At 45.8% G+C, this 8675-nt stretch overlaps 1 protein-coding gene across 1 annotated transcript in view; it reads right to left on the bottom strand.

Moving 5' to 3' along the window:
* The window catches only part of TMEM229B (transmembrane protein 229B), a 30291-nt gene extending 21837 nt beyond the window's left edge, over positions 1-8454 (bottom strand). The window contains exon 1 of the mRNA XM_008570335.1: positions 8373-8454. The gene's annotated coding sequence lies outside the window, so the exon portion shown is untranslated. The remainder of the gene's footprint in view (positions 1-8372) is intronic.
* Positions 8455-8675: the final 221 nt, after the last annotated feature.

The following is an 8675-nucleotide window of genomic DNA, read 5'->3' as shown; positions in this document are numbered from 1 at the left end:
AAAAAAAAAAACCCCCCCCCCCCCCATTAGAACAGGGGAGTGGGGTCGGGGTGGAACAGACAGAGTGCGAATCCAGTGAGAACAACACCGGTCATCAGACGTCTTCACTGGGCACCAAAATTGCAGCCCTGGGATTACTGCCTGCCAAAATGTTCCTCATGGAAACATCTCTTCTCCCAATGTGGCCCTCCCTTTCCTTGCCTCTCCACTGACTTACCCCTTCCTCTCCCCCAACTCAGCAATCTTCCAGGAGGCCTCCGTCCCACTGCCAGAAGACAGTTTAAACTTTTATTCCTATATGTAGTTAATATATTCTGGAGATGTTCTGACACTTGTTTTGTCCAGAAGCCCATAATAATGAGTCAGGCTATGCTCACTAAGCCACAGCCTTCTGCCTTTTATATATTTCATTTCCAAAAAATTATGTTGCTAGTCCTATTCACACTGCCTGACTTTGGCCTTCAGGCCATGTGCCTCCCTCCTGAGCTCTCACGCAGGCTTTCTAGGGTGGATGCCCAACACCCCACTACCCTCCCCACCACCCAGTTTCAAGTAATTCCCCCTCCCCAGGTTCACAGTCACAGCTTGTATGGCTACCCTAAATAATGCACAGCCAGACAGCTAAAAGAGTCTTTAGAGACTCACTGAGGGCTAAAGGGACTCATGCAAACCATCATATTGTACAAATTCATTTATTAATTCAGAAATCCTTATATGCATCTTTTATGTGCAGACCATGGAATGCTAAATAAGCCAGCGTATGAACGCTGAAGCACAACAGTGGGGCTGGTTGTTTTAAAGACTGGAAATACAAAATCTTGGAAATTCTACTGTAACATCCAATACCAGAAGACTAATTATAACTTTCATTCTTACAGTGCTTTTTATTTAAATGAGCCCTTCAAGTTCATCTCATTATTCATGTATTCATTCACATGTTCATTAAACATTTACTCAGTACCTATATTGTGCCACCAGGTACCTGCGAAGACCACTAAGCGAAAGCCTACGGCCCAGACGAAAGGAAGCTGACATTCTATGTGGCCCTGGATTGGCCCTTGGCACTCTACACACATGCTTAGGGCACTAGTCACAATGAGGCACCAAAGAAAATTATTTTAAAGAAGAGAAAATGAGAGAATCAAAAAGAAGCTATTGTGGCTTTTGCACACATACACATTTTGCTGTTTTAAAAACACACTTTTATATTATAATTTAGAATTATATCAATTCGTATTTACTTATAGGACCCTAACATTGCCAGTGCTGAGGGCCTCTAAAGGTCTTAATCCAGCCTAAATAATAAATTAGGGGTTGCAATCCTAAATGCTAACAAGGGCCAAGCAGCCAACACAAATTAGTGAAGACTATTAAGAAAAACACAACAGAAATTAGGGAAGCCAACACAAATTAGTGAAGACTATTAAGAAACACACAACAAATTAGTGCAGCTATTAAAAAAGCATGACTGGGGCCGGCCCGGTGGTGCACTGCTATAGTGCGCCGCTTGGGAAGCGTGGTGGCGCTCCCGCCGAAGGTTCGGATCCCACATACAGACCAGCCACTCACTGGCTGAGCGAGGGGCGGGAGCAACACCGAGGGTTGCGATCCCGTGGCCGGTCCCAGTCCGGTACGGGCGCGACACTGAGGGTTGCGATCCGTTGCCGGTCACGAAAAAAGACAAAAAGGAAAAAAAATAAAAATAAATAAATAAATAAATAAAAAATAAAAAAGCATGACTGAGAGATTTACTGGGAGAGGGAGCGAGAGGGAGTTGCTGAGGAGGACACCCAGACTTCTGACTTGGGTAATGGCACCCAAGAGAAGAGGTACAGAGAGAGGAGCAAGTCTGGGGACCACAATGGGCTGTGTTTCAGGTGCTCCATGTATGAGATGCTCACAGGACATGACGGAGTGGCCAGCTCTAGGCTGGGGACAGGTTTGGGACCCCAGCTGGATGGTGCACTGCAGAGGAGGAGCATGCTTGGGAGAAGGTGCATGGAGGAACATCGGGGCTGGTGGAGGATGAGGCATTGTGAGGACCTAAGGAAAGACCAGGACCAGGGAGGCAGGAGGACACCCAGGAAAGGACCCTGGGACATCCAGGGAAGCGGAGGCAGGAGAGTGCCAGAGGGTGTGGTTCAGTGCAGAGGTAAGCTGGACAGGGACTGAAAAGAGTTAGCAGCCCAGAGACCACTGGTGACCATTTAAGAAGAAGCAATAACTGCAAAAGGAGGTAACTGAGGCAGTGTGGACGGATGACTTTTGGGAAGTTAGCTTTTGAAGGAAAGGAAAAAGAAAAGCTGCTGGAGGCCGGCTGGTGAGCTCAGCTGGTTGGAGCGTGGTGCTGATAACATCAAGGTCCAGGGCTCCATCCCTGCACCGGCCAGCTGCCAAAACACAAACAAAAAGAAAAGCTGCTGGAGGAGAAGTAGAGATGAGGGAAGTGTCCTCCCTCCTTCCTTCTTCTCTTCCCTTCCCCTCATCCTTTCTTGTTTTCCTTCTCTCTCTCTTTCTTTCAAGATAAGAGAGACCTAAGCATGTTTAAATGCTAAGAAGAAACCGCAGTGAGGGAGAGCTTGTGAGTGGGATGTTCATTATGGGGCACACACAGATGGCCTGGGCTGTCGTGAGGTCATGGGGGTAGCATGGTGAGCCATGATCCTGAAGACAGGCAGGACATGTGTGTCACCATAGTCCCCTTTACAGAGAAGAGACCCAGGCATATGGAGTTCAGTGTCACCTACCCAAGGTCATGCTGAGATACTGCAGCCCAGGCCTAGAACACAGGCCTCCCAGTTCCTGGTCCTGGGCCTTTCCTACAGACCAGAGTACAGGGGTGGGGAGGGGTGGGGGGCAGCTCTGTCAGCACCATGGTGAGTGGGAAGCGCTACGGGTTCTTAGAAGTGGAGACCTGGAATGCACGATGCTCTGCAATTCCCACAGGCCCACAAAGAACTCTCCTGCCTGACTTTAGAATGTTCCACTGGACATCACAGAGATGAAAAGCCCATTTACGATTATCTGCATCTAGAACCAAACTTCCTTTCTGAAATAAACATAGGGAATTTCTGCATGATTTTAAGATATGCTGAATTGTCCAGGAATGCCTTTAGCATGCAAACCGAGTACATGCAAATGTACACTGTAGCCTTTGGATCTTTACCATCATTCTGGGAAATCATGTCAACCCCAGCAGTACCTCACCTGGTATTTGAGTCACCCACACAGCACACCTGTATCTTGTGGGTGTCTGTGGATGTTACATTCTCAGTGATTCTATGTAAAGGCTCAAGCATCTGACTGTGTCCTTCTGTCTTTTGTGTAGTCGTGCCCAAGCAATTACATATTAGCATACACGGTACTGTATTATAACTAACTTTTCCTTCTTCTTTTAGATTACAGTGGAGGCATTATATTGACTTTTAAAAATATATACATAGGTAGGTCATATTATCTACGAATTTTATTCATAGTAATTAGAAGACATTACAAATATTTCTAAATAAAAGGGACATACTATTCCGGATCGTGTGCCCCAGAAACTACAATGCCAAGGGCATAAAGAGGTGAGCGAAATTAGGGTGGGTCAAGTGATCAGTCCCACAGAATACAGTCAATGGTCCCTTACTGATATTGACTCAAAGCTCCTAAATGATGGGTACACAGACAATGTGGTCAGTCTACAGGGCTTAAGAAAACTATTCAGTTGGACACATTTGGGAAATTTCATTTCCCTGATTAATTCAAATTATACTATTTCTCAGCATTTTTCAGTGTAGTGACAATAGGTAGAAGACCACAGTCATCTGCAGGGGCCAAGGATGTGACAGATGGTTCAACATCTGGAGGGGATTGTGTGTTAGAGGAAGTCAGAGAAACAGGTGCCGGGCATGGCTTGTCGACTGTCTTCCTTGCTGGATGAGAAGGTGAGTATATGCAAGTAAGGGTGCTCAAGCCTATTTACGGAAAATGCGACATCGTGAGGGAAGTGATGATCCCAGAGGACCTCCAATAGGTTAAAAAGGCAGGGCCGGCCCATGGCTCACTCGGGAGAGTGCGGTGCTGATAACACCAAGGCCCCGGGTTCGGATCCCACATAGGGATGGCTGGTTTGCTCACTGGCTGAGCGTGGTGCTGACAACACCCAGTCAAGGGTTAAGATCCCCTTACCGGTCATCTTTAAAAAAAAAAAAAGGCAGGGCCAGAAATATCGAAGGCTCAGACTCTGAGAGAGGCTGGTTATTTAATAGTGGAGGGAAGGCAGCCTAAATTCCCTCAGGTGTGGCCATCGCTGCTAAACAGGGACAAAGGGTAAAAATTTTTAAAAGATGTGCCCTCCTGTCAAGAAGGGATAGCTGATTCGCGTGTCCTCCATAACCGGAGGACAGCCGGGGGCTGGGGAGAAAGGAAGGGAGTGGGCTCCTGGCTGGTGGAAGGTCCAGCAGCAGGGCTTCCCTAGCCTGGCTGTTCCATTGACACCTGCAACCCTGAGTCATGGCCCCCCACAGTTTCCTCATCAGAAAAAACTGAATAAAATACAATAGGACACTCTAGATTCCATCACTGTGCATTTCTGTATTGTTTTCATGTTTTTCCATGAGCATTTGTATATTTAAAATTTTCTCAATGTCCAGTCAAAGAAACTGTAGGGTTTCAAGAACAAGCTGATTCTTAAATGAGTAGTTGCATCCCTTCCCAGATGCAAGTAGAGCAACAAGGCTCCAGATATAAGAAATGCCGCCAGGCACCTGTCTACAAACCTCAGTGCATGAACTAACCTGCCAAGAGTGCAACAGGGCCGGAAATGCAAACCTCTAGCAGGTACCCCCCTCCCTGAGGCCGCACCTGTTCATCCCAGAGCCATGGCTGTGGGAAGAGGAAATGCCTTGGCTTAGGAGTCATGCAGGGACTGATCCACAGGCCAGAACTAGGATGAGGCAAGAGAGGCACTGGCCTGAGTCACGAAATGTAAGGGGATGACAAAAACTTATTAATCATGATAAATAATATTTTAATGCAATATTTAAATATCAAATTGGTAAATCATGGCCAACGGTTATAGTTATATCACAACCAGGGCTGGGATTAGGTTGAGGCCAATGAGACAGGATCCTATGCAAGGTTCTGTGATGTCTGAAGAGTCCAAAGACCTGTCCCACCCCCTGTGCCAATAGTACCTCTGTTGAGAAACGTCATAATGCACCACAATCCCTTATCCAAAACCCTTAAAATTCAGTATTTTTTAGATTTTTAAAGAGATAATGTAGACACATAAGGTCTGGGCAGCACCCCCTAATCAAACACATTGGTGACATCTATGAATATTCACACTCTGTGATGTCAATAGACCAGCAAAGGCCTCCCATTAGTCCAGGTCAGGTTTTGTTATCACTTCAGTTAAAGAAAAACTTCAGTTTTAGAACTTTTTGGATTTGAATTTGCAGATAAAGGACTGTGGGCCTTAAGAACATTACATTAGGTCTCATAAAGGAAAAAGACAGCAGATTGGACCCAAAACTTTTGTTATAAACTTATGCTGAAAAGAGAAGAACCACAGAGTCCTTGCTGGTGACTGTCCAGGAGAAGGTGATTTCTAAAAGATGGTCAAGTTCAGAGCAGACATATTGCTGTATTTCCCACCAGCCAACCAAATAATATATATATATATATATATATATATTTTTTTTTTTTTTTTTTTTTTTAAAAGATGACTGGTAAGGGGATCTTAACCCTTGACTTGGTATTGTCAGCACCACGCTCTCCCAAGTGAGCCACGGGCTGGCCCCAACTATTATTAAATACTTTCTGTGTGTAAACCCTTGTGCAAAGAGTCCTGGGATGTGCTAAGATACACAAGACAAAGTTCCAGCCCTCAGGAGCTTAAAAGTTAGTTGGGACAATAGGGTAAACATAAAATCATAAGAATATTGAAAATTGAAAGGATCTAATCCACACCCAGACTTTAAACGTGATGAAACAAAGGTTCAGAGAGGTCAAGGGCCTTGCCTAAGTCAGCAAAAGGCTGTTGGTGGCTCTGAGAGGTCAAGATTTGTTTGCTGACTGCTGTTCACTGCTCATTGCAGAAATGCACTAATTGTTGCAACTTTGTGAGGAAATTACAAGAGGAGTTAAAAGACCCCAGCAGAAGTGGTTTTAGTCAAATACACCTCTGCAGCAGAGATAGGTTCTAACTTCAAAAAGGACTCTGATTTGGGTGGGCAGCAAGGCAGGTGAGGGCCCCCAGGTAGGGGAACAATATGACGTGGGATGGGCATTTGCATGGCAGGTTAGCCGTGCAGCTAGAGGAGGCTCTGGTAAAGGGCAAGGAAGGAGTTCAGAGGTGGATATGTTTGGAAAAGCAGGTAAAGGCAATGCATGGACAGCATGAATGCCAGAGCAATGAGCCTACAATTACCCCCTAAGGCAGTCATTTCCCAATTATCCGTGTGCCACCTTCATGACTTGGTACAACTGCCTGCCACCAGAAGCAACAGAGTGTAGTGGTTTAAAAGTAAACACTCTGGGTCAGTTCCTTCCATTCAAACCCTGCCTCTGATGCCAACTATGTGACCGTGAACAAGCTGTTTGACCTCCCTTTGACTCAGTTTACTCACTCGTAAAATAGAGATAACACAAGTAACTCCCTTGTGAGGATTAAATGAGAGTGTTTACTGTACTAAAAACAATACCTGGTACTCTAAGTACTCAAAATAAATGTTAGTTGTTGTCATTAACCTTCTTATTTGTCAGTTTTTTACTTAAATATGTAGTGTAGCCTTATCCTAAGTAATAATATCCAGGAAATCGTGGGCTTATTGTGACAGTTATGATTTTGATGATATACATATAATAAGATGTTAACCAGAAGTCTTAACTAAGGGCCGGCCCGTGGCTCACTTGGAAGAGCATGGTGCTGACGATACCAAGTCAAGGGTTAAGATCCCCTTACCAGTCACCTTTAAAAAAAAAAAGTCTTAACTAAGGCACTGATATATACAACAGGTATAATGCCCCCAAGTGTGACACCAGACAAGGACGCACATTTTCAAAAGAGGTATGCAAAATCCCTCCCTCACACTGGGGGTATGAAGGGTCAGAATGGAGAGATTGGAAGAGAATCTTTGAGGAGGAACTCTGGGATTGCTGTCGGTGTGCTGTGATCTCACCGTACCCCTATAGAGTATTTGTCCTCATGTCAAGCTGGTGAGAGAGGCTTCAACAGGACCACTCAGGAAACTTGATGTGTGTCCCCTGTAACTGGAAGGACAGGGTGGACTGGCATCTGACCACCCCCTGAGACATCCAAAGGGTGAGACCCAGGCTGGCCATCTGCTGTTGGAGGGGCCACTGGAGACTGCCGAGCTGGGGGGTGGCCTGCATTCCCAGGTTCACTATACTAAAAGATGTGTAACTTTTCCCTTGGACGAATGTGGGCCATAAGCAAGAGGGGGATGGCATGAGGTCAGAGCAGGTCCTGTCCAAGAGCGCCACTTGGACAGATTGAAAAACCTTACCCAAAAGAGGATGGAGGTGAATCACTAGATTTTAGGGTCTAAGGAAGGAGCAATGGCCTAGAATAGAGGATAATTTGCTCTTTTCAAGATAACAAGAAGTGAGACATCCCAGCAATTGGCAGGGAGGGGTCTCTGAGAAACCCATGAACACGGCCACAAGAGGGAGAATCGGCATTAAATACCTGCCATGCCCGGGAAGCTGGCAGCCAGCAGACAACAGTGCTGACCAGGAGCACTTCCCTGCCCCTCCGGTCCAGTGACAAAGGAGTGGATGTGTTAAGTAGTGAACTGAGGCTATGTTTGTGACTTAAAGTGACCACAGGACCTCCTCCTACTGCCTATGAATGACCTGAAAAGTTTTGGGGCCTGACTCTATTCCAGAGCAGGGAAAGAATTAATCCCACTGGGGCCAGCCCATGGCTCACTTGGGAGAGTGTGGTGCTGATAACACCAGGGCCATGGGTTCGGATCCCATATAGAGATGGCCGGTTGGCTCAGTTGGGAAAGCATGGTGCTGACAACACCAAGTCAAGGGTTAAGGTCCCCTTACTGGTCATCTTATAAAAAAAAAAAAAAAGAATTAATCCCACTAAATAAATGTAAAGGGATGCTGGAAGACAAAATTAAGTTGCTTTATGAATACATCCCAATGAGTCATGCTTCTTTATACTTGTTAGAAACGTAGCTATTAAAATGAAAGTCTGTCCCTGTACCAACTAAAACTGTCTCTCATACCCCCAGTGATATGGTAAACACCATTAGAAATAATTAGTATTGGGCAACAAGGAGTTAACGGGAAAAGTAAGACTGGCAGGGACAGAAAAGATTGGTTTGGTGGGTTCAGTGGATACTCACTTGCTCCTCAACCTTGAATATGATGAAATGAAAATAGAAGACGCACCAACGAGTGAGACAAGCCAAGGATCCTTAGACAAATGGCTTTGTTCAAAGAGAACTCAAGGTGGCCCAGTTCCATGAACAGAGAAGCCATGACCCCTGGGTTCCCGAGCTGAGTTTACGGTTTGTCTCACCCTTTCAGACAGAGTTAGGGCAGCAGAGGAGGCACGTTCTCACTAACACCGAGTCAACCCCAAAGCACTGACCCAAGTCCTCAAGTCCTGGAGAGCTGCGCTGTGGAAGGTCGGGGCTGGGGTCGGA

This window comes from Galeopterus variegatus, unplaced genomic scaffold (genome assembly GCF_000696425.1).
Source record: "Galeopterus variegatus unplaced genomic scaffold, G_variegatus-3.0.2 Scaffold593, whole genome shotgun sequence".
Taxonomy (NCBI): Eukaryota; Metazoa; Chordata; class Mammalia; order Dermoptera; family Cynocephalidae; genus Galeopterus; species Galeopterus variegatus.
Note: the sequence above shows the minus strand (reverse complement) of the source record. Positions and strands in the feature narration are given on the sequence as shown.